We start from the raw sequence: 24,787 nt of genomic DNA, 5'->3' as shown, positions 1-24,787 counted from the left end.
GAGCACGTGGAATTTGCCGCCACCACATAGATTGCAGCACTGTTCTCTCTAGATTAAAGATGGCGGATGACAGCTGTCAAAGGTAAGTAGCTAAAGAGGGCAGCACTGTGCTCAAAGATGGTGGATGACAGCTGTCAAAGGTAAGTAGCTAAAGAGGGCAGCACTGTGCTCAAAGATGGCGAATGACAGCTGTCAAAAAGCACGTGGCTTTGTTTACCTCATGCTAGTGAGGTTAAGTTGGTACCACTAAGGTTTAGGCCCGTCAAGATGGCAGTACTGATGTTAGCGATGCGTTGTTGTCTGTCAAAAAGCACGTGGCTTTGTTTACAAATCTGTTGAAAAGCACGTGGCTGTCAAAAAGCACGTGGCTTTTTTTACCTCGCGCTAGTGAGGTTAAGTTGGCACTACTGAGGTTTAGGCCCGTCAAGATGGCAGTACTGAGGTTAGCGATGCGTTGTTGTCTGTCAAAAAGCACGTGGCTGTCAAAAAACACGTGGCTTTGTTTACCTCGCGCTAGTGAGGTTAAGTTGGCACTAGTGAGGTTTAGGCCCGTCAAGATGGCAGCAGTGAGGTTAGCGTTGCGTTGTTGGCGATGACAGCTGTCAAAAAGCACGTGGCTTTGTTTACAAATTCAAATCTCCCGCCAAAATTCAAATTTCCCGCCAAAATTCAAATTTCCCGCGGGCGGCGGAGGCGGCGGCGGCGGAGGAGGAGGCGGCGGGAGGAGGAGGAGGCGGCCGAACCCGCTTATTATACTACTCACTTCAATTATCGCGTAGCATTCATATTAGTGCGTCTCAAGGCACTCGTTTCATCAAATACGCAGCATATGTGCTATAACCTACACATATAAAACCATTATCATTACTGTCATAGTATCAAAGAACAGCACATCATAACATTAAACTGTGCTACTATATTTTGTCGTAAACATTCCCTAAATACGATCTCTACGCTTGTTATTTTATTAAAGCCATCACGCATGTATATTAACCTCCGCTTAATACTCTAACACTTCACTGACAACGATTTAAAAAAATACCAATCACTTCTTTAACACCATATTGACAAACCTACGAACGGCATTCACTGGTATTTTACACCTATGTATGGGATTTACGGTAACTTCAGATGAATACCTATTTCCTTGTAACTACACTTGTATATTAACTACGCACACACAATGTCATAATGCACATCATATATTAACCAAAAGAATAAAGGTTTCTACTTACGACACGACTCATAGGGGACTTAACTTTGCTTATTGGGTGGTGACTTCCATCTCGCTGTTGTTCGTCAGGAATGGTAGGCCTCGCTCCATGGTTCGGCTTAGGTAATCGGGTCCATCTCGTCCTCTCAGCTGATTACCACCCTCCTGGGTCGTCAATCTCGTGAAGCGCCACCATAGCCGGAGTAGTCTCTGCCTCAGCTTCTTAGAACATCATAGTGGTCTTCATTACGTCAGGGACAGAATAACATAAGGCATTAGTTGATTTATACATGTTGTAATCTGTTTCGTAGTGCTAATGAGAAAAGAATATATGTATTCTGGTCCGTCTAATTTGTTTATAACAGCTCTAAATATCCTTTTATTGTCAACTGCCTTGCTCGTCGAACAGATGTAAATTTTATGTGCTTTTGGAATTGCACTTTATATCCCGTTGAATTCTGCTCTCTTCACGTTGTGCAGTATCGGGCAAATATATAATGTTTCCGAGCCCAACCGTGACGTAGTACAGAACCAACTCGACGTTTTCTTACAGCTGGTCTATAATCTCACGTATATGTGTCAACCTACAGCTGACGTTAAGCGGGCTGTCGCAGATTTAATCTCTTCTTCAATAATTGATTAAAGAATCCCATAAGTAACTGGTTTCTTTACTCGACTCCGTCCTTTCTTCGATGCAGTGCTGGATTGATATTTTGTTCTAATGGAAGTCTTTTTTCAATAATCGATTTAAATAATCCGCTCTCGTCATTCTTTCGCACCGCCTTCTAAGAGTGGTTCTTTCCGTGATTGCCGGTTGAAATTATTATCTTTTCGGCTCGTACCGCTGTTATTTGCTTTTATATTGATCCATTAATAGCTGGAACGCCATTTTTGTTCCTAATACTGAAACTATAGAACGGTGAAATGGCACACTACATTTCCACCTAACTGAATCCCTCCCTGCCATTTTATACCTTTCAGCAGATGACCCATATAAACTACGAACAGCGAAGGTGAAAGATTACAGCCTTGTCTAACTCCTGTAAGTACCCTGAACCAAGAACTCATTCTACCATCAATTCTCACTGAAGCCCAATTGTCAACATAAATGCCTTTGATTGATTTCAATAATCTACCTTTAATTCCATAGTCCCCCAGTATGGCGAACATCTTTTCCCTCGGTACCCTGTCATATGATTTCTCTAGATCTATGAAACATAAACACAACTGCCTATTCCTCTCGTAGCATTTTTCAATTACCTGGCGCATACTGAAAATCTGATCCTGACAGCCTCTCTCTGTCTGAAACCACACTGGTTTTCATCCAACTTCCTCTCAACGACTGATCGCACCCTCCCTAATCAATGAGATACCTCGATAGTTGTTGCAATTCTTCCTGTTCCCTTGCTTATAGATAGGTGAAATTACTGCTTTTGTCCAATCTGAAGGTACCTTACCAACACTGCACGCTAATTTTACTACTCTATGAAACCATTTCATCCCTGCCTTCCCACTATACTTCACCATTTCAGGTCTAATTTCATCTATCCTGCTGCCTTATGACAATGGAGTTTATTTACTATTCTTTCCACTTCCTCAAGAATAATTTCACCAACAACATTTTCCTCCTCCCCATGAGATTGGCTGTTTGCAACGCCACCATGATGATTTCCTTTTACATTGAGAAGATGTTCAAAATATTCCCTCCACCTCTCTAGTGATTCCCTGGGATCTATTATGAGTTCACCTGAATTACTCAAAACACTGTTCATTTCCTTTTTCCCTCCCTTTCTAAGATTCTTTATTACTGTCCTGAAAGGTTTCCCTGCTGCTTGACTTAGCCTTTCCAAGTTATTACCAAAATATTCCCATGACTTCTTTTTGGAATCAACAACTATATGTTTCGCTCTATTTCTTTCATCTACGTACCAATCCCTGTCTGCCTCGGCCCTTGTTTGGAGCCATTTCTGATAAGCCTTCTTTTTACGTTTACAGGCTGTTCTCACTTCATCATTCCACCAAGATGTTCGCCTTTTCCCATCTTTACACACAGTTGTTCCTAGGCATTCCCTTGCTGTTTCTACTACAGCATCCCTGTATGCCACCCATTCACTTCGTATATCCTGAACCTGCTTACTGTCTACTGTTCGAAACTTCTCACTAATCATATCCATGTACTTCTGTCTAATTTCCTCGTCCTGGAGATTTTCTACCCTTATTCGTTTGCAGACAGATTTCACTTTCTCTACCTTAGGCCTAGAGATACTTAGTTCACTACAGATCAGATAGTGGTCTGTATCATCGAAAAATCCGCGAAAAACTCGTACATTCCTAACAGATTTCCTGAATTCAAAGTCTGTTAAGATAGAGTCTATTATGGATCTGCTAGCCTGGCCTCCTAGCGGTGAATAGCCTTATGCTTGAAGAATGTATTCGTAACAGCTAAACCCATACTAGCGCAGAAGTCCAGCAAACGCTTCCCATTCCCATTAGCTTCCATATCTTCCCCACATTTACCAATCACCCTTTCGTACCCTTCAGGTCTATTCCCAACTCTCGCTTTGAAATCGCCTATTAGCACTAATCTATCCTTGCTGTTGACCCTGACCACGATGTCACTCAATCCTTCATAAAACTTGTCAACTTCATCCTCATCTGCACCCTCACATGGTGAATACCCGGACACAATTCTTGTCCTAATTCCTCCCACTGACAAATCTACCCACATCATTCGCTCATTTACGTGCCTAATAGAAACTATGTTGCGTGCAATGGGATTCCTGATAAAGAGCCCTACCCCAGACTCTGCCCTTCCCTTTCTATCGCCCGTCAAGTACACTTTATAATCTCCTATCTCTTCCTCATTATCTCCCCTTACCCGAATATCACTTACTCCTAGCACATCCAGATGCATCCTCTTTGCTGACTCAGCCAGTTCTACCATCTTTCTTCCCTAAGCCCCATTAATATTGATAGCTCCCCATCGAATTCCATTCCGTTCGCCAAGTTGTTTCCAAGGAGTCCCTCGCCTGTCAAATGGGAGTGGGACTCCATTACTCCCATAGGTCTGAGGCTTGCTTAAAGTGTTCTGAGCTCGGTAAATTCATGAAGCAGGATGCTGCCCTACTTGCACATAGTCCAAGTGAGGACCTCTCTTCTAATAAATGTAGTATTTAATAAAAGTAAAGAGGAAGAAGCTTTTCTTCAGAAGCTGTTCTTTTCAGGGTTGATTTTTGGGTTATTCAGTGAATTGTGGTGCTATAATTTGGAACAGGGATGAATTGTAATTATAGACCTGGTCATACTACTACTAATACTGCTACTACTACTACTAAGTATGCCTCTGCCTTAAGTGTGCACACTGCTCATTCAAAAGAGCGCGATTGAATAGCTGGAATACTATGATGAACCAGTGTGTTACGTACCAACAGTATCAGAAAATGTATGAACCATGAGAATCACATGCTAAAGAAGAAAGTTTTCTAACTCCCCAGCGATTTCCCACCAATATTCAGTCAGGTTGTTATACTCGGTGCGCAGCAGTAATTCCATCTATCGGAGTTGATTGGCAGCATAATAGACAAAGAACATCACAACAAACAATGGTCAATGTAACGTTATTGCTGATCAGCGTTATGCGCTTTCGATATTTTAGACCTTCACACTTAGTTTTCTTCCGACTCTGAACTCCCACTCTCATCATGGTCGGTACGGTAGAACTGAACAAAACATAAATGATCGAAAAATGTATTCTGTATAACTTTTGTTATATAGTATTTTTCGATAGGACCAATAACATAGGTATTTCAAAATTAAATTTTAGGCGCCTTCCCCTAAACTGCAATTTCTTCCAGGGTGAATAAAATTGTTTATAGTTTAGACTGTAGTTCTTTATTCCGCGACTCTATACACCGATTTTCATTAAATTCTGTTAACCCATTTTTTGTGGCTCGGCGCGGTTATGGACTTAGCAACCAAAAATACAAATTCATGAATATCTGTGTTATCTTACCTGGTACGATGAAAATGTATAAGACATAAATGATCGAAAATTTAGTTCTGTATAACTTCAGTTATGTAGTATTTATCGATTGGACCACTAATAATATAAATATTTGAAAATTAAATGTTATGCCTTCCCCTAAATTACCATGTCAGTCAGCGTGAATAAAATGATTTATAGCCTAGATTGTAGTGGCTCATCCCCCGACTTTACGCACCGATTTTCATTAAATTCTCTTCAGCCGTTTCCTCGTGATGCGTGTACAGACAGACAGACAGACAGACAGACAGACAGACAGACAGACAGAAATTACGGAAAAGTAAAAAGTCATTTCCTTGTTACTGTGGACATGACCAATACATAAATACCGTTATTTACAAATTCTGAGGAATGTACAGACAAAACCCTTATTTTATATATATAGATTATTTCAAAGGAAACATTTGTACCACAGCCAGCAGTCACTCGATAAATGAAGAATGGGTAAGTCATAACTTCAATCATATGAATGCAAAATTTGAGTGAATCATCTGCATTAGTTTTTATTTTAAGCCTTTTTTGTGTGACAGGTACGCTCAGACTACGGGCAGGTAAATTAAATCTGATTCCGCAGTCAACAATGTAGCCATTCATTTTCGTGGCTCGGCGCTGATATGGACTTAGCAACCAAAAATACAAATTCATGAATATCTGTGTTATCTTATATTCATTATAAGTTAAATAACAAGTAATATAAATAACAAGAGAAAAACATTTATAATAATGCCCGTATCACTAGTTATGTTCTGTCTGGGATTTTTATTTATTTATTTGACTTAAGCAGTGGCGAAGTTATGGCTCGTGGCCCTCTCTTACACTTAACCACATAAATTACAATTTAAGACATATAAAACAAGAAGTACTATTCTATTATAAAATCAAAGATAACTAACGTAATAACACATGTGTAGAACATATAAAGAATAACAAAACCAAAGCTCAACAAATAAAACAAGATAACAGGAAATTGGGAGCATAAAAGTAAAAAAAGAATGAGAACAAGTCATAATGAAAAGTTACATACAAACAGCAGTGCATAAACAGAACACAATACGTTATAAAGTAACAAGTGTGGCAATAAACTGTGTTCATGAGTTAAAGGCTAAATATTATGTACGTTTATTCTATAATTATAAAAATATAATAACAACCTAATAATTATTATAAGAACAACAGTGTTCTTCAGCTTTACAGAAAAATGCCAGTGTTACTAACCTATGTACCATAATCACACAACCTATGAGACGTCACCAATCACACGAAACTATCAGCGGTATTCAACAGGTAATCTTTGCCTGCAATTTTAAATTTTGTTATTGAGTTAAGAATTCATGACAGCAGCTGGAAGTGAATTCTAAAGTCGTGACCCAGCCACAACGAAGGATCTATTATAAATTGAAGTGTGGTTGATGGGAATAGCAAGGTAAGAAGGTAATGACGATAATAAATGGAGTTTTGATGAAATTTATTTGGGTAGATTTTCCTTCAGCATTTTATAAATGAACGTAAGTATGTGAAACTTATGTCGCCTTTCGGGTTTCAGCCAGGAAAGAGCCGTGTAGCTAGGGGTTATGTGAGCAGCATAACTCAAGTTAAAAGCGAATCAAAGACCAGAGTTCAATGCTCGTTGAAGTTTCGTATTTTGTTCACGTGTCGCATTAACGAGGATAATGTTGCAATAGTCAAGTATTAGTAGTATCAATGTTTGGAGATGTTGTAAAGAGAGATTCAAGAGCTTACATTTGAGTTTGATTTCGAAGAGATGGTAGAGAGTGAAGATGTGACTTTCATGCAGGTCATTTGCTGTTATGGGAACGTGATGCATCGCTGGAGTGTTAGGTGCACACGAAGTATTGGTCTATTTCGGATCCTACATGGATGAACAGCAAAAGAGCTAAAACAGATGTGTATTTAAGAGTGGTTGTGACATGGGGTTGCGGTTAATAACACAGTAACGCCTCACAGTGCAAAGACCAGGCGCACACCGTCCAAGTACACTGACAGTGACACCGAACACAGTGACACAAGACTCAACAGATCAAACGAATAAGGAATAGTAGTGAACTGGTACATGCAGTAAGAAGCAACTTATCTCAAGGGGGTAAATATGCAGAAGGTAAGATCAATAGTGGATCATTGCAAATCGTCACCTCAATTAAAAATTATCAATAATTAATCATTAGCTAAAATTAGTGAGCAGTTCACAACAGTTATCATGAAAGGACTACGCCTAGCTTTTAAATAATACATAATAAACAACAGAATATCAGTATTACAAAATGTCCTTTAAGAAACCAACAGAAATAAATAATAATATTTTTTAGAATCAATAGCCCAAAAGAAGAAGAAAGGAACTGGTTGTTAAAAAATAAAAGGATAATTGACGGAGATAAATGCAGAAAAATGAAACTAATATTTCAGTACGGTGTTGACATAAAGGACAGAGTTTTTTAAAAGTTTCCAGGGAACAGAAACTTAGGAGCAAATGCCTTCAGAAAAAGTTCACAAGAAAATCAACAGCACAATGCGACTCAAATAGAGCCCATAGCAAATCCACATTTAAGTTAGAAGAGAAGAACAAATTCCGGAGAGCAAGGTTAATTTAAATATAATCAAAGTAGTTCGTATTCCCACAATCAAAAGTGGAGTAAGATGGAGTAAACACCACCACCAACACATTAAATCCAAGGTCAACTAATAAGGAAAACTTCTTAATGCAAAAAAAAATTCTAATTTTAATACCGGGGAACTTATCCAATGAAGTAGAAAGTATCATAAGTTGGAGTAGATATCACTACAATCACTCTTAAGACCAAGGACAAGTCAATAAGGAATAACTCCTTAATACGTCAGCTCAGTTTTAAGTCACTAGCCGAAATCAATCCGTATCAAGTCTCAAATCCCAAAAACAAAACAACATACCTCAAAAAGGTCACCAAGACGACGACAAAAATAAAATCAGGCAATGAAGACATGACAAATCACCATAACAAAGCATACGAGTTTCATTTTCTCAATACATAATTAACGATAATGCGTGATAAAATAATGTCTGGACATAAGTTACACTAAGGTGAATGAAACACAACTACAGAGGCTTTCAAAAAAATGTTAGCCTTCAGAACTGAGAGGCATATTTAAGGTTTTCGGCCTCCGGTAATTAAACACAACACGGTAAAATAATAGAATTTAGGAAAACGGTCAATAACATACCTGAAAAGGATAATCCTTCAGGAATAGTACATATATAACATATTAAGTGGAAATAATTAAAAACATACAGGAATAATAACTAGACATTGGAGAAATGCCAACAGATACGGAGTTACGAATGGTAAAGAAAAAGTGATAGCGTTCATAACAGAAGGACAGACAAGATTACTGACCACCAGGAATAAATTAAACCGAAACAAGAAGAATAAGGGGATTTAGAAAAAAGGTCCGTATTGAACTACCGGTAATGATAAATATTTGCTCCCTATTCTTAACGAGGATGACGATAATATGTGACTAGAAGGAGAAGTGGAGAACCCAAGAGCCAAACTTAATAATATAAACTCACGAGGTCAACTTACAATCAAAAACATGACCAGAAGGTAGAAGGAAAAATATAAGCTAAAGGCACTTACAAAATTTCCCTCCCAAAAGGGATGGGAACCGGGAAAAACCCTAGTAAATATAGAGCCTTACATCAACGCGTGTGTATATTACGAAATCCAGGCGAAGACTGCAAAATGGCTACTGCAAAGAGAGATAAAGGGCATCCAGACTTCCGTTAGTAACAGGGAGAGAGGGGGGAATACACCAATCATGTTTATTTCACAACACAGGGCTAAACAGAGTAAGGTCTGAATAGCTCTGCTAACATACTAAGGTGGACATGACTTACGGTAATTCCAATTTTAAAATACCGCTGCAGCTCTTCACTCCCCAAAACCTCTCCATCGGGGAATGTAATAGAGGGTAATAATAACAGCAGAAGAATAAAATAACGTATGAAGCAAATTGCAAATTATTCGAGTTGCAGAAATTCTTTAATGTAGATACAGTCCGAAAAAGGCATTCGAAAGCGGTAGATAACGTAGCCGGTGTTTCCATGGTGCACTGCCATACAGATGAAGTTTAGAGGTATATGTTGAATTCCATTGGAACTCTGGTATGGGCTACCATGGTCAAGATATCTCGTAACACGAACATAGACCTCCACAGAAAACACTTATATAAGAGGCTACATTTATAATAACCAAAACAATTTCACCTTTGAAATTTGAATACAGAAAATTACATCCTTGAAACTTAAATATTTTAAATGGCATAAAAACCTCCTCTTGAAACTGAGTAATTAAAATGAAAAATCCCAAGTGATGAAAAGAAAATTATAACTTAAGCGATACCTTTTTAACCAACACATCAAGACTTCTTTCACAACTCTATGAAATGTAAACCCACATGAAATTCATAACTATGAACCAACGAGTCTCGATAACAAAATATAATAATTTAGCCAGAGGAATATAAAGCTTACATATATTTGAACTCAGTTAAATTAAGAGGACATTACCCTATGAAAGTGCATTCTATAAAAATGAATCAAAGATAAACCACGGATAGAAATAAAATGAATTCTAGACCACGAATTAAGGAATAAGTTCCCGGTCCTTGAATCAGTTACTTCTAGTGAAGAAGAATGTGTAAAGATTAATAACGTTCCAGCCATTACAAGGAAGCCTACACTGGATTTGAGGAAGAAAGAATGTAAAGTAGCTGTGTACGGGGAGAGCCATGGTCGGGGTTTTGCTGTCGAACTTGGTGATATGCTACCGGGGACTGAAGTAGGTTTTGTCAAATACAGTAGAGACAACATTTCCGGATCTAGCCTTGTTAAAATGGGAGACAAGTCGCAAGTGGCGCTCCTAGCAAATACAGTAGAGATAATACGCGACACTGAGCGAGATATCGAGGGACAGCTACTGGAGTTCACTCAAGCGGATAGACCTGACAGTACTGATTCTCTCATAAGAGCACGCGTATTTTTGTGTGAAGTTTTTGGTGTTATTTATGCGTTTTCAGTGAGTTGATATAAATAAATAGTAGTGTGTGTCATTCCTTGATATCTCCTCTCAACATGAGGGGAAAGGTATGTGCTGTGTTTGGCTGCAGTAATTACGAAGTAGAGAAAAATGCGCGGTCGTTCTTCAGGTTCCCTCCTGACAAGATCATGTAAGTAATATTGTGTCTGCATATATATTCTTCCAGTGACAGAGATTTTTATAGTACTTCATAATCTTCTGACCTGCTCGACCCATATTTTAACTGGCTTAAAATGTCATACGCATATTTTATTGTATAGTGCAGCAGTTAACCTTCAATACCGATGTGTTGTTGTAGGTGTGATCTGTGGGTTTTGAAATGTCACAGAAGTGATTTGGAAAAGGTGTACAAGAAAGAAGGGGCGTTACGCTTATATAAGAATTATAAGATCTGTTCAGATCATTTCCAGGCCAGCGACTTTAAAAATCCTCGACTATACAGCCAAAGGTATGTTACATTTTTACTCTAATTGTACGTAAACATTCCTCAAAGCATCACTATCGACAACATTTTTACACTTTTCTTTCTTTTATCCCTCTTCTCAGATTAAAGCTGGGATTTTATACATTATCTTTCTGTTAGTAGGCTTCATGTTAAGAGGAAAATTGTCCAGCCATTAAATGTTAATTCGCCGGGCTGAGTGGCTCAGACGGTTAAGGCGCTGACCTTCTGACCCCAACTTGGCAGGTTCGATCCTGGCTCAGTCCGGTGGTATTTGAAGATGCTCAAATACGTCAGCCTCGTATCGGTAGATTTATTGGCACGTAAAAGAATTCCTGCGGGACTAAATTCCAGCACCTCGGCGTCTCCGAAAACCGTAAAAGATTAGTTAGTGGGACGTAAAACAAATAACATTATTATTATTATTATTATTATTATTATTATTATTATTATTATTATTATTATTATTATTATTAAATGTTAATTCGTTGGATCATATGTGTAAGGAATATCTTTCTGTTAGTAGGCTTCATGTTAAGAGGAAAATTGTCCAGCTATTAAATGTTAATTCACTGCATCATATGTGTAAGGAATGTGCCGATATTTTTATTGACAAGTGTCTTAATGTGATGATACAACGTTTTCAAATGAGAAAAACGACAAATCCAACCGTAAGAGTTCAGGCAGGAATGGTAAAGCTAAAAAAGTAATGCATAAATGGAAGATAAATCCATTTCACAGCAGTCCATTTCACTTCTTGTTTATATGTCTAATTTCAGTCTTTGAATAATAACCTTTTAAATAATTCTTCATTAATTTATCCAGAATTGCTTTAGCAACTTCGAAGTTAATATCTCAATAACACTTTCTTTCTAGACGTAATTTATTTATCCAATTCCGTATATACATTTCCATTGATATTTGAATTTAGCGCGATTTGTTCAAGTCAAGTCACTAGGAGCGCCACCGTCGAATTGTCTCCCATTTTAGCAAGACGTAATCCGTAAGTTTCGCGTATTATCTCTACTGCATTTGCTCCTAGTACGATGACCTAAAAATTCACGCTAAATTCAAATTTAAATGGAAATGTATACCGGTATACGGAAATGGATAAATAAATTACGTCTAGAAAGAAAGTGTTACCAAAATATTAACTTCAAAGTTGCTAAAGCAATTCTGGATATATGAATGAATAATTATTTAACAGGTTATTATTTAAAGACTGAAATTAGACATATAATCAAGATGTGAAATGGACTGCTGTGATCTTTCATTTATGCATTACTTTTCTAGCCTTAGCATTCCTGCCTGAACGTTCACGAATAGATTTGTCTTTTTTCTCATTTAAAGGCATTCTATCAGCACATTAAAACACTTGTCAACAAAAATATCGGCTTATTCCTTACACACATGATTCAATGACTTTACATTTAAGAGCTGGACAATTTTCCTTTTAACTTGAAGCCTACTAACAGAACGAAAATCCATGAATTTAGCCTCTAAAATATTCAAACTTTCTCTATAAGCAATACTTGATATAATGCCATTACATTAGGGTAAAGCAAATTTGCATCATCATATTGTTTCAACAAAATATGTACATTTCTCAAATCAATCATATTTTCTTCAGTGCTTGACAATGCATTACGGCATTCCAAATGGGGTAACTTGGAACACAACAGCTACACACTAATGCATATGTATTTTCCTGAATTAAATCAAACCCACAGATCACACCTACAACAACACATCGGTATTGAAGTTTAACTGCTGCACTATAAAATAAAATAAGCTTATTATATTTAAACCAGTTAAAATGTGGGTCGCGCAGGTCAGAAGTTTAGGAAGTATTATTAAAAAAATGTAACTGGAAGAATATATGTGCAAACACAATATTTACTTACATTTTCTTGTCACGAGGGAAACGGAAGAAAGACCGCCAATCCTTCTGCACTTCATAGTTATTGCAGCCAAACACAGCACATATCTTTTCACTCATACTGAGAGGTGATATAAAGGAATGACACACGCTACTATTTACTTATGTCAACGTAATGCAAAAGCACAAATAACTCCAAAAACTTCACAAACAAATACATGTGCTCTTATGACAGAATCAGTAAATCTCAGGTCACTCCTCTAGAGAGAGCTCTAATCGCTGTCCGCAGAGTGCCGCATATTGTCTCTGCTGTACTTGGTTTTGTCAAGCCAGGTGCTCTGTTCAAAGAGCTTAAGTCAGATATGGAAGATTTGGGAGCACTTAGAGATGATTACGTGATTATTATGGCAGGGAAAAAATAATATTGTTAGAAATGAAGCATCAAATGTGATTTCTGGGGTAATATACCGCATCGACATGATTTAATTGAATAGTCTTGTATAAAGAAATCAGTTAATGATACAAACAGGCGGCTACAGACGATTGACAAATGCTTTCAAAATACAGAAATAATAGATATTGACAATATGGATCGAGGATATTTAACAAATCATGGCATGCATCTTAACAGAAGAGGGAAAAGTAGCTATGTAATATGATAAGGAAATAATAAGAGAGACCCCAGGAACAACTATCATGAATAAAGTCATACCATCGCTGTTCGATAATGATGATGAAGTTGCAGAACATTTGCAGGTAATGAAAGTAAGAAGAGTTGAGGAAGTAGTTGAGGTGAGTGCTACCACTAAAGAACGATGCCCAGGAGAAGAAAATCAGCTGAAAGGGATTAATGTGATTCTACCTGAATCATCAGAGACGGCGATACCGGAAAGCACCGAGTACTCAGGGAGAACTCGTTAGGAAACCATTGAGCTCGTCAGTAGGAGTAACTTGGATGAACGAGGAGAGGAGTTACTGCCGCACCTTCAGGACAAACTGAAGGAGGGCAAGCTAAACAACCAGAAATAAGAACATCAAGTAGGACAAGGAAACGGCCCGTATTACTAGAGCAGGTTTTTTAAGGTAAGAGGTAACAATAGTAATAATCTGAAGGGAGAGCTAGAAAGTTCAATCTTTAAGAAATATAATTCAAAGTATGGAGGTTCTGTTGGCAGATAGCCTACAAGGGTACAATGTTTTATGTTTAACTGAGCACTGGTTGGTAGAGGATGAAGTTCCAAACTTTGTATTAGAAGGTTATGTTCTTGCAAGTAAGTTTTGTAGAAAGAAAATGAAGTGTGGAGGTTCATGAATATAGATGTAAGCAGTTGAATAAATTTGAATATCTGAATGTACAGGAGTATTTTGAGGCTAGCTTTGTTGAACTAGTACATCATAAGTTAATACTTATATGCAGTTATAGAAATCCTTCTAGTATTGTTGAAATTGTTTAAAATAATAATGAAATTATTTTGGATGACCTACAGAATAATAACAAAAATGTCATAATTGTTGGCGACTTGAATGTAGATCTTTTGGAGAATAATGCTGGGTGAGATAAGCAAATGCAAGAAATGTTGCTTTCCTCGTATGGTCTAAAGGCAGTTGTAAACCAAACAACTAGAATATCTGGGGATACCAAGTCAGCAGTAGATCAAGTTGTAATGAATGAGAAAATGCAGAATTATGAAATAGAAGCTTATGACACAGGTTTATCAGATCATTTTGCTCAACTTGTGCATCTAAATTTTAGGGTAATAGGAAACTGTAATTTAAAAAATAACGTAATTTACAGAGAAACTAGAATGAATAACAAGGAAAATACTTCATATTTTAACCAGTTATTGGCCAAGGAAACAAGGGAGAGTGTATATAGATAAGTCAACTAATGAGGCCTTCAGTGAGCTTTTGGGTTTGTTCAGCTATTATTATCGAGTGACAATACCAGTCAAAACGGTAATTGTAAAGAATTATGGGAATGGGTGGATTACAGCAGGATTTGGAAATTCAAGTAGACAATTAAGAATTTTAAGCAAAAGTGTGAAAGGTAGTAACACCTCATCTGAACTGAAGGATTATTATAACAAATATAAGAACATATATTGAGAAGTTTTGAAGGCTGCCAAAAAATGCATACTGAGAATGAGCTAAAAATATAAAAGCAGGTCTAAATGTATGTGGAACATTATAAAATGGAAGAAAGGTACTCTAGTTCCAATAAAAAGGAATATCACTCTTACAAATGCAGGGAAAGAAATCAGTGATCCAAAATATGTTGCAGAAATCTTTAGTAACTATTTTCTAGAAGCAGTTTTGAGGTTAACGGAAAATTTTCAAACATCAATGACACGAACAAACTTGAATACAGTTCACAGAAATGTATCATCCTTGCTTCTTACCCCTGCAACTGAGCAAGAGATAGAGAAGGTAATAAAACAGATGGGTAAAAAGAAGTCTTCTGGTTGAGATGGTTATTCCAACTACCTTATTAAATGCTGTTACCAACATGTAATCAAACCTCTTTGTTATTTGATAAATTTGTCACTAACCACCGGTAAATTTCCAGACAAATTCAAGGTAACCAAAGTTGTTCCGATACATAAAAAGGGTAGAGAAGAAGATGCTGGTAACTATAGGTCTGTCTGCCTCCCGTCTGTATTCTCCAAAGTACTGGAAAGAATTATTTAATGAACCCTTTAGGTCCTTATTGAGGGATACCTACCTTCCTTACCTATCAGCAAAGTTCATGAGATCTGTCTCTTGGGTCGTTTCGGGTTCTTCGTCACTTGCTGAGGTAAAGGTAGGGTTCATTAATTCTAATCTATCTACTGGAATGAAAGGTCTATTTAAAATATTCCTATTTATTCAGGGAAATGAAGTAAATTTACTTTGTCAACGATGTCATAGTCAATTGTGTCCACTGGACACCACAATCATTTTTACATAAATGTCAGAACACTGGTGTGAGACTTTAACGTAACTGCCTGATGGGCAATCTTACTAGAAACCATTATCTCAATTATTAATCATTTAAGAAAGGAAAGTCTGGAAATCCTTAAATTCGGCTTCCATGTGAGACCACATGTACCATCATAGTGATTCGTTATGGTCCAGCCCTCGTAACACGAATTCTGGACTCTGGTTATAATTAAGGCCGTCCAATCGGTGTGTGCCACACAGTGGTTCTACGGCATGGACCCTTAATTGAATCGATGTGACCTGCGTCTATGTCATGGACCGATATCTAATCTTCTAAGTTACTTTAAAGTCATTGTGGATGATGACCGCAAGGAAATGATGCTACAATGGCATATGGCCCTAATCTAAGTCACTGAGGTTGATGACCCCCTGACCATCCAAGTTTCTAGGCTGAAGGCTAAACACAATTAAGTTACATCGGTTGATGACCAAAGTTTCCACTTTACTATCCCCAGCACATTCACTGCTCAATCAATCAAAGTTCAATAATTACAACAAAAATAATGCTCACAAACTTTGTGGCAGAAAAATCCATTTCCTTCGGATATGTCCCTTTTATCTTTACTTTATTTTTTTGATATTCCCCAGACAACAAATTAAAATTTCCAGAATGCATCTCCAAGTTATTCGCTTGATTAAAGTTATTTCAAAATGCGGTTTCACTGAATTTAATAATTTAATAAATTTAAATGATTTAACGAAATATTAACAAACAACAAATTTCATCTCCGCGGACTCTGGTTTCCTCACAAATTTCTACGCAGCTGTGATGTGAATTCAATATTGCGATGTTTATCTGGCTGGAAAAGAATTTGTCACATCATTCAGGTCCAGCTATATATCTCATCTCGTGATATCATGCTTAAAAATCTAATCTAATCCTAACCGTTATTAACACTTGGATATCCTAATAATCTACGTACAAAGCAAACAACTCGCCATATCATTACGATGTCATATCTCGTCATCACTGAATTTTGCACACCCCTCGCAGACAAATCGATCATCACGACCATCGCTCTATATTTTAGACAACCCTGAAATTGGGTTACTCTGTTCCTTATACTCAAAGTTCATGGTTTCAAATGTTCATTCCGTCCCCAATTACAGTATTTCACAATACTTAGATCATTACCGGCTATGAATTTTCAACTAAATCCAGCATTTTAACGTTTTCCCTGGTCGAGAATTGCAGTACAATCTCGACTCCACTCCTATTCCCGTTATTATCCCCGCTGTCCGCTTAGGTCTCACCCCCCTCGCTCGCTTGGCAGTTACAGGAACCACCTGGTTTATTCACAGATGACTGACTTCTCAAATGTTCCCTTTAAACTCTGCCGACATAATTAAACAAATACGATATTCTAACCAACAAAATGCACAGATTATGCTTCAAGATGCCCACACTAATTATACGCCAATTATACCGCTATGGATTTCTATGAATTTCTTTCCATTCTCAACATTATAAAATATTCCTCGGGTTATCATATCCCGGCTTCAATGACAGGACTCTAACCTGATTCGCACATCTCATCTCAACTCATATAAAACATTCCTCGGGCTTCCGTATGCCGGCTTCAATGACAGGTCCAACCTGATTCACAAACTAACCTCTGTTTCCCAGCTCCACAATTATCATCGACAAAGAACTGGAATAAAATCCTCACTAGAAATCCCAACATCTAATATCGCACAATGCATTACTCATGAATAACTTTGCATAAATGATATCGTATTTAATAACTTGATTTTACGAGAAATGACTGAAACATTCTACTAGATCTTTTTATTGTCAGTCAGACACAGTTTAAAATGGGCATTAAATAAAAACGTTTCTCTCCGTGACCAAATTCATCTCCCAGGTTCTCACCCGACAGCGCGCTTCCTCTCGATTGAAAATGAGTAACCATGGATTATTATTTTTAACGTCAAATTGCAGTCAGAAGAATTTTACGTCGAATGAACATCTTACTTTGACATCATAAAATACAAGCAGTACACTCACACGGATGACGATCTACATTGGACGTGATATCACTTCGGAACCCTATTCAATAACTTTTTACAACTTTATATGGCACTCGCAAGACTTCAAAATTTTATCCAAGTGGAAAATAAAACAAATGACTCCTTTAGTCGTACTCTCACATTTACAAAACTTAGTAGGGCGACCACTGCGTCGTATATCCCCATTCAAATACAAGAAATCACGAGACAAGATATAAGAGGTAGTAAGATGGAAAGCCACCTACCTCATGTCCACGCCAGTATTCGTCTTAGGGCTCACCTGTGACCCTGGCATTTATTTAGCCATCTTTACATTCATGGCTGTACATCTCATTATGTTTCTTCAGGTTTCCTGGAATAAAGCATTAAAAAAAAAGAAAATACCCTTCACTTGTTTGCTGGGCGCACACGATGGATTATAATTACTCCCGCACACGAATTACTTAATCACATTAGAATATTTCAGTACTTTGACCGTCCTATCTGATACACTTATTTCTCTCAAGAAAACTATCTCCCCATGGAGTCAAGACTTAGCCGCAATGGCTAAAATCTGCAGTTGAACTCAGTCTACTTTCGTTGGTTTGATTTAGCAGAGCAGCTCAACAATTTTTCGTCCGCTTTGTATCACAAATGCCGGAGAAGGAAGCTTCGTCATGGCGTCCCTTCATATTTATAGCAGTTACCCCCTCTCTTCAGGTCTCTCCCTTTGCCGCCAAGAAAATTTCTCTAAATTTTCTGACTTACCTCAACTGTAATTTCAAGAGTTTTGAAAGTGACTACATGCTTGCTACATTTCTGACGGTAGTGTTCATGGACATTTAAAAATTTTACGGGTTCGATTTGTGAGATGATTGACCTCCTTTGATAGGCACTATATTTTTTTTGACTTGGCGTGGTCACGCCGCGTACACGCGCTTCGAAATAGTTCATAAAAATTACTTGAGATTCTTCCGCCGTCGACACGTGTGGTTGACGTCACGTACCCCAGAGCGTGGGACCGAAGGTAATCACCCCCTCGTCACGTGTCAACTCCATGCTATCAAGAATCCAACTTTAAGTTTAATTGTCATATTATGCATAATGTTCTTAGGGCACAAAGGTCATGGGTTCATATTTCCCCCAAGACACGAATTCCTTTCGCACAGTGACAAGGAATTTCCTTTAAATACTCCAGATGGCGAAATTTCTAATTTTGACGTCTGATGAAACATGACCTTTGAACATAAATTCCTTTCTTCTCTTTTATGCAGTTGGTCATCTTCTGGTGTACGGATACTGGTTGATGCCTTCAGCTTCCTGGTAGTTCTTGGTTGCTTGGAGAGTTCGGGGTTGCGGGTAGATCTCCATCAAATTGTAGTTGACTTATTGGAAGTTAGGTGGTTTGTCCTTCCAACTTCTCGACGAACTTGCATGCACATCAAAATGCGAAGTTTCTGGGTTCAAATCCCTGTCTTCATTACTGTCGTTGTCACTGACTTTCTTCATTTTTGCAGGTGGTTTACCGTTCTTCTTCTTCATCATCATCATCCTCATCTTCTTCATCTTAGCAGCTGGCTTACACTTCGTCTTCATCACCCTGCTCATCTTCTTCATTTTAGCAGCTGGCTTACACTTCTTCTTCATCATCCACATCTTCTTAATTTTAGCAACTGGTTTACACATCTTCTTCATCATCATCCTCATCTTCATTTTAGCAGCAGGCTTACACTTCTTCGCATTTGCTTGATCCTTTCTTGACGGACTATAATCGTCATTACTGGCATCCTCGTCTGAACGTTCATCCCTCTCATCACTGCTGCTTTTCTTAGGTCTCTTCTTCTTACTGGCACCAAATCGTTTAGGTTTTGCTTTTTCCTCTTCAGACCCATGCCATAGATCAGAATGTCTGGATTTGTAATTATTCCATCTTCTATCGGCTTCATTTCCACAACGGCGTCTGCGTCTTTGGTAAGAATTTTCCCGACATCGACCCTGGTTCCTCCTACATGGATCACGGCGTCTATTCCACTTTCCGTACAGGTAGCTAGGTTGTTCCACGTTCTTACTATCCTGGTTTAGTATGGTTTCAAACCCTTGCCCATTATTCTCTTGTATGACGGACTGCGAAACATCCCTTTCCGGTCTACTCTCTTGGATGTGGTTTACAACATTCACTTGGTTTTCCACATGCTTAGTTACTTGTGGCGCTGATTTAGGAGACTTCATGTTAGTAAAATATTCAAGTAGACGGGCCAGTATAACCTCCACTGTGTCTAACTTCTTGTTCGAGTCTTTCGCATCCGCCTTTATATTTTCACTTGGTTCCTTCAAGTCTACCTGTACCTCCTCAAAACTCCTAGGCGTTTCTTCCTGAGTCGTACCTAATTTTCTTATATCCTCGTCTACCTCTGTCTTCAGATCGGCCTTAAGCTCAGCTTGATCTGACATCAACTGCTGATGTAGTCCCCTACTTCCGTTGACGTGCCTATCGAGGTCTCCTCTACTTATGTCCTGATTTTCACTGAGAACACGATGTAGCTCGCGAGTTTCTATGAACTGCTGATTTATTTCATGTTTAAAGTCAACCTGTGCTTTAGTGTTCTGCTCCACCTTCACATTTAAATCACCAATGTCCTTCCTAATATCCCCACTAGCTTCTTTACAACTATCCTGCGTGTCCTGTACGACCTCCTTCATACCTTTTAATTCTACATCTGCACTATCTAATTTATTGTCCACTGTCTCCAGCTTATTATCCAACCTTACACCCATAGATTTAATACTCTCACTTAAGTCCTTCCTATCGGCTTCCGCAGCCTTCCTATCGGCCTCCATTTTCTCCATAAAGTCCTTCATCATTTGGACCACCTGCCCTTGGGCCAATTCTCCCTCCTGCATAAACATACTGTATTTAACAGAAAACGATAGGTCATCGGTGAGCCCGAGACTTCAACGGCGTATAATACGACTACAACGATAAACATCACAACATCCTCCTATCTAACACATCACACTGTTAATGCAATATTCTCTAAAATTTTATTTAATAAAATGTGAAATTCAATGTTCACTCGATCAAAGTGATCAGCCAAAACACTCAAACCAGTATTCAAAAATTTGGGAAATTACACTAACACACTTAAATTATACCTTTCATTCAGTAGATAAATTATTCTCATAGTGGTATCTCCTAGCCTTACTCATCGGGCGTTTATCTATTTCTTCGAGTTCACTATCAACTCTGGCGCACGATTTTATCATCCATAATGTGGCATAGCCTCAACATTATTTCTCATTTCCTCTAGAACACGATTTTTCCAAAATATCCTTATCGTTATCGTGACTTAGGTTCCCTCATCGTTATCGTGACTTATGCCCCATCGTTGGTGCGACATTTTAATGATCAACCAACGTATAACAATCCTACAGTTGGTCATCGTTTCACTGATGTCAACCAACCTAACTTGTATTTCTATTCTCGATGTACTTAGGCCCTCTCTTAAGTGACTGAAGCCACCACGTTGGAAGCCATTTTAATGAACCCTTTAGGTCCTTATTGAGGGATACCTACCTTCCTTACCTATCAGCAAAGTTCATGAGATCTGTCTCTTGGGTCGTTTCGGGTTCTTCGTCACTTGCTGAGGTAAAGGTAGGGTTCATTAATTCTAATCTATCTACTGGAATGAAAGGTCTATTTAAAATATTCCTATTTATTCAGGGAAATGAAGTAAATTTACTTTGTCAACGATGTCATAGTCAATTGTGTCCACTGGACACCACAATCATTTTTACATAAATGTCAGAACACTGGTGTGAGACTTTAACGTAACTGCCTGATGGGCAATCTTACTAGAAACCATTATCTCAATTATTAATCATTTAAGAAAGGAAAGTCTGGAAATCCTTAAATTCGGCTTCCATGTGAGACCACATGTACCATCATAGTGATTCGTTATGGTCCAGCCCTCGTAACACGAATTCTGGACTCTGGTTATAATTAAGGCCGTCCAATCGGTGTGTGCCACACAGTGGTTCTACGGCATGGACCCTTAATTGAATCGATGTGACCTGCGTCTATGTCATGGACCGATATCTAATCTTCTAAGTTACTTTAAAGTCATTGTGGATGATGACCGCAAGGAAATGATGCTACAATGGCATATGGCCCTAATCTAAGTCACTGAGGTTGATGACCCCCTGACCATCCAAGTTTCTAGGCTGAAGGCTAAACACAATTAAGTTACATCGGTTGATGACCAAAGTTTCCACTTTACTATCCCCAGCACATTCACTGCTCAATCAATCAAAGTTCAATAATTACAACAAAAATAATGCTCACAAACTTTGTGGCAGAAAAATCCATTTCCTTCGGATATGTCCCTTTTATCTTTACTTTATTTTTTTGATATTCCCCAGACAACAAATTAAAATTTCCAGAATGCATCTCCAAGTTATTCGCTTGATTAAAGTTATTTCAAAATGCGGTTTCACTGAATTTAATAATTTAATAAATTTAAATGATTTAACGAAATATTAACAAACAACAAATTTCATCTCCGCGGACTCTGGTTTCCTCACAAATTTCTACGCAGCTGTGATGTGAATTCAATATTGCGATGTTTATCTGGCTGGAAAAGAATTTGTCACATCATTCAGGTCCAGCTATATATCTCATCTCGTGATATCATGCTTAAAAATCTAATCTAATCCTAACCGTTATTAACACTTGGATATCCTAATAATCTACGTACAAAGCAAACAACTCGCCATATCATTACGATGTCATATCTCGTCATCACTGAATTTTGCACACCCCTCGCAGACAAATCGATCATCACGACCATCGCTCTATATTTTAGACAACCCTGAAATTGGGTTACTCTGTTCCTTATACTCAAAGTTCATGGTTTCAAATGTTCATTCCGTCCCCAATTACAGTATTTCACAATACTTAGATCATTACCGGCTATGAATTTTCAACTAAATCCAGCATTTTAACGTTTTCCCTGGTCGAGAATTGCAGTACAATCTCGACTCCACTCCTATTCCCGTTATTATCCCCGCTGTCCGCTTAGGTCTCACCCCCCTCGCTCGCTTGGCAGTTACAGGAACCACCTGGTTTATTCACAGATGACTGACTTCTCAAATGTTCCCTTTAAACTCTGCCGACATAATTAAACAAATACGATATTCTAACCAACAAAATGCACAGATTATGCTTCAAGATGCCCACACTAATTATACGCCAATTATACCGCTATGGATTTCTATGAATTTCTTTCCATTCTCAACATTATAAAATATTCCTCGGGTTATCATATCCCGGCTTCAATGACAGGACTCTAACCTGATTCGCACATCTCATCTCAACTCATATAAAACATTCCTCGGGCTTCCGTATGCCGGCTTCAATGACAGGTCCAACCTGATTCACAAACTAACCTCTGTTTCCCAGCTCCACAATTATCATCGACAAAGAACTGGAATAAAATCCTCACTAGAAATCCCAACATCTAATATCGCACAATGCATTACTCATGAATAACTTTGCATAAATGATATCGTATTTAATAACTTGATTTTACGAGAAATGACTGAAACATTCTACTAGATCTTTTTATTGTCAGTCAGACACAGTTTAAAATGGGCATTAAATAAAAACGTTTCTCTCCGTGACCAAATTCATCTCCCAGGTTCTCACCCGACAGCGCGCTTCCTCTCGATTGAAAATGAGTAACCATGGATTATTATTTTTAACGTCAAATTGCAGTCAGAAGAATTTTACGTCGAATGAACATCTTACTTTGACATCATAAAATACAAGCAGTACACTCACACGGATGACGATCTACATTGGACGTGATATCACTTCGGAACCCTATTCAATAACTTTTTACAACTTTATATGGCACTCGCAAGACTTCAAAATTTTATCCAAGTGGAAAATAAAACAAATGACTCCTTTAGTCGTACTCTCACATTTACAAAACTTAGTAGGGCGACCACTGCGTCGTATATCCCCATTCAAATACAAGAAATCACGAGACAAGATATAAGAGGTAGTAAGATGGAAAGCCACCTACCTCATGTCCACGCCAGTATTCGTCTTAGGGCTCACCTGTGACCCTGGCATTTATTTAGCCATCTTTACATTCATGGCTGTACATCTCATTATGTTTCTTCAGGTTTCCTGGAATAAAGCATTAAAAAAAAAGAAAATACCCTTCACTTGTTTGCTGGGCGCACACGATGGATTATAATTACTCCCGCACACGAATTACTTAATCACATTAGAATATTTCAGTACTTTGACCGTCCTATCTGATACACTTATTTCTCTCAAGAAAACTATCTCCCCATGGAGTCAAGACTTAGCCGCAATGGCTAAAATCTGCAGTTGAACTCAGTCTACTTTCGTTGGTTTGATTTAGCAGAGCAGCTCAACAATTTTTCGTCCGCTTTGTATCACAAATGCCGGAGAAGGAAGCTTCGTCATGGCGTCCCTTCATATTTATAGCAGTTACCCCCTCTCTTCAGGTCTCTCCCTTTGCCGCCAAGAAAATTTCTCTAAATTTTCTGACTTACCTCAACTGTAATTTCAAGAGTTTTGAAAGTGACTACATGCTTGCTACATTTCTGACGGTAGTGTTCATGGACATTTAAAAATTTTACGGGTTCGATTTGTGAGATGATTGACCTCCTTTGATAGGCACTATATTTTTTTTGACTTGGCGTGGTCACGCCGCGTACACGCGCTTCGAAATAGTTCATAAAAAATTACTTGAGATTCTTCCGCCGTCGACACGTGTGGTTGACGTCACGTACCCCAGAGCGTGGGACCGAAGGTAATCACCCCCTCGTCACGTGTCAACTCCATGCTATCAAGAATCCAACTTTAAGTTTAATTGTCATATTATGCATAATGTTCTTAGGGCACAAAGGTCATGGGTTCAGTACGATAGACTATTATCATTCTTAGGGAAGCATAATATATTAGCTGATTGCCAAAATGACTTCCGTAAAAATAGATCAACTACCACGACATTCATTTACTTTATTGAACGGATATATGACACACTAGATGGAAAGGGTGCATGTTTAGGTATTTTCTTAGACTTAATAAAAGCTTTTGATATAACAGACCACAGCT

This window comes from Anabrus simplex, chromosome 3, assembly GCF_040414725.1.
Source record: "Anabrus simplex isolate iqAnaSimp1 chromosome 3, ASM4041472v1, whole genome shotgun sequence".
In the NCBI taxonomy this organism is placed as follows: domain Eukaryota; kingdom Metazoa; phylum Arthropoda; class Insecta; order Orthoptera; family Tettigoniidae; genus Anabrus; species Anabrus simplex.
This window is presented reverse-complemented; position numbering follows the sequence as displayed.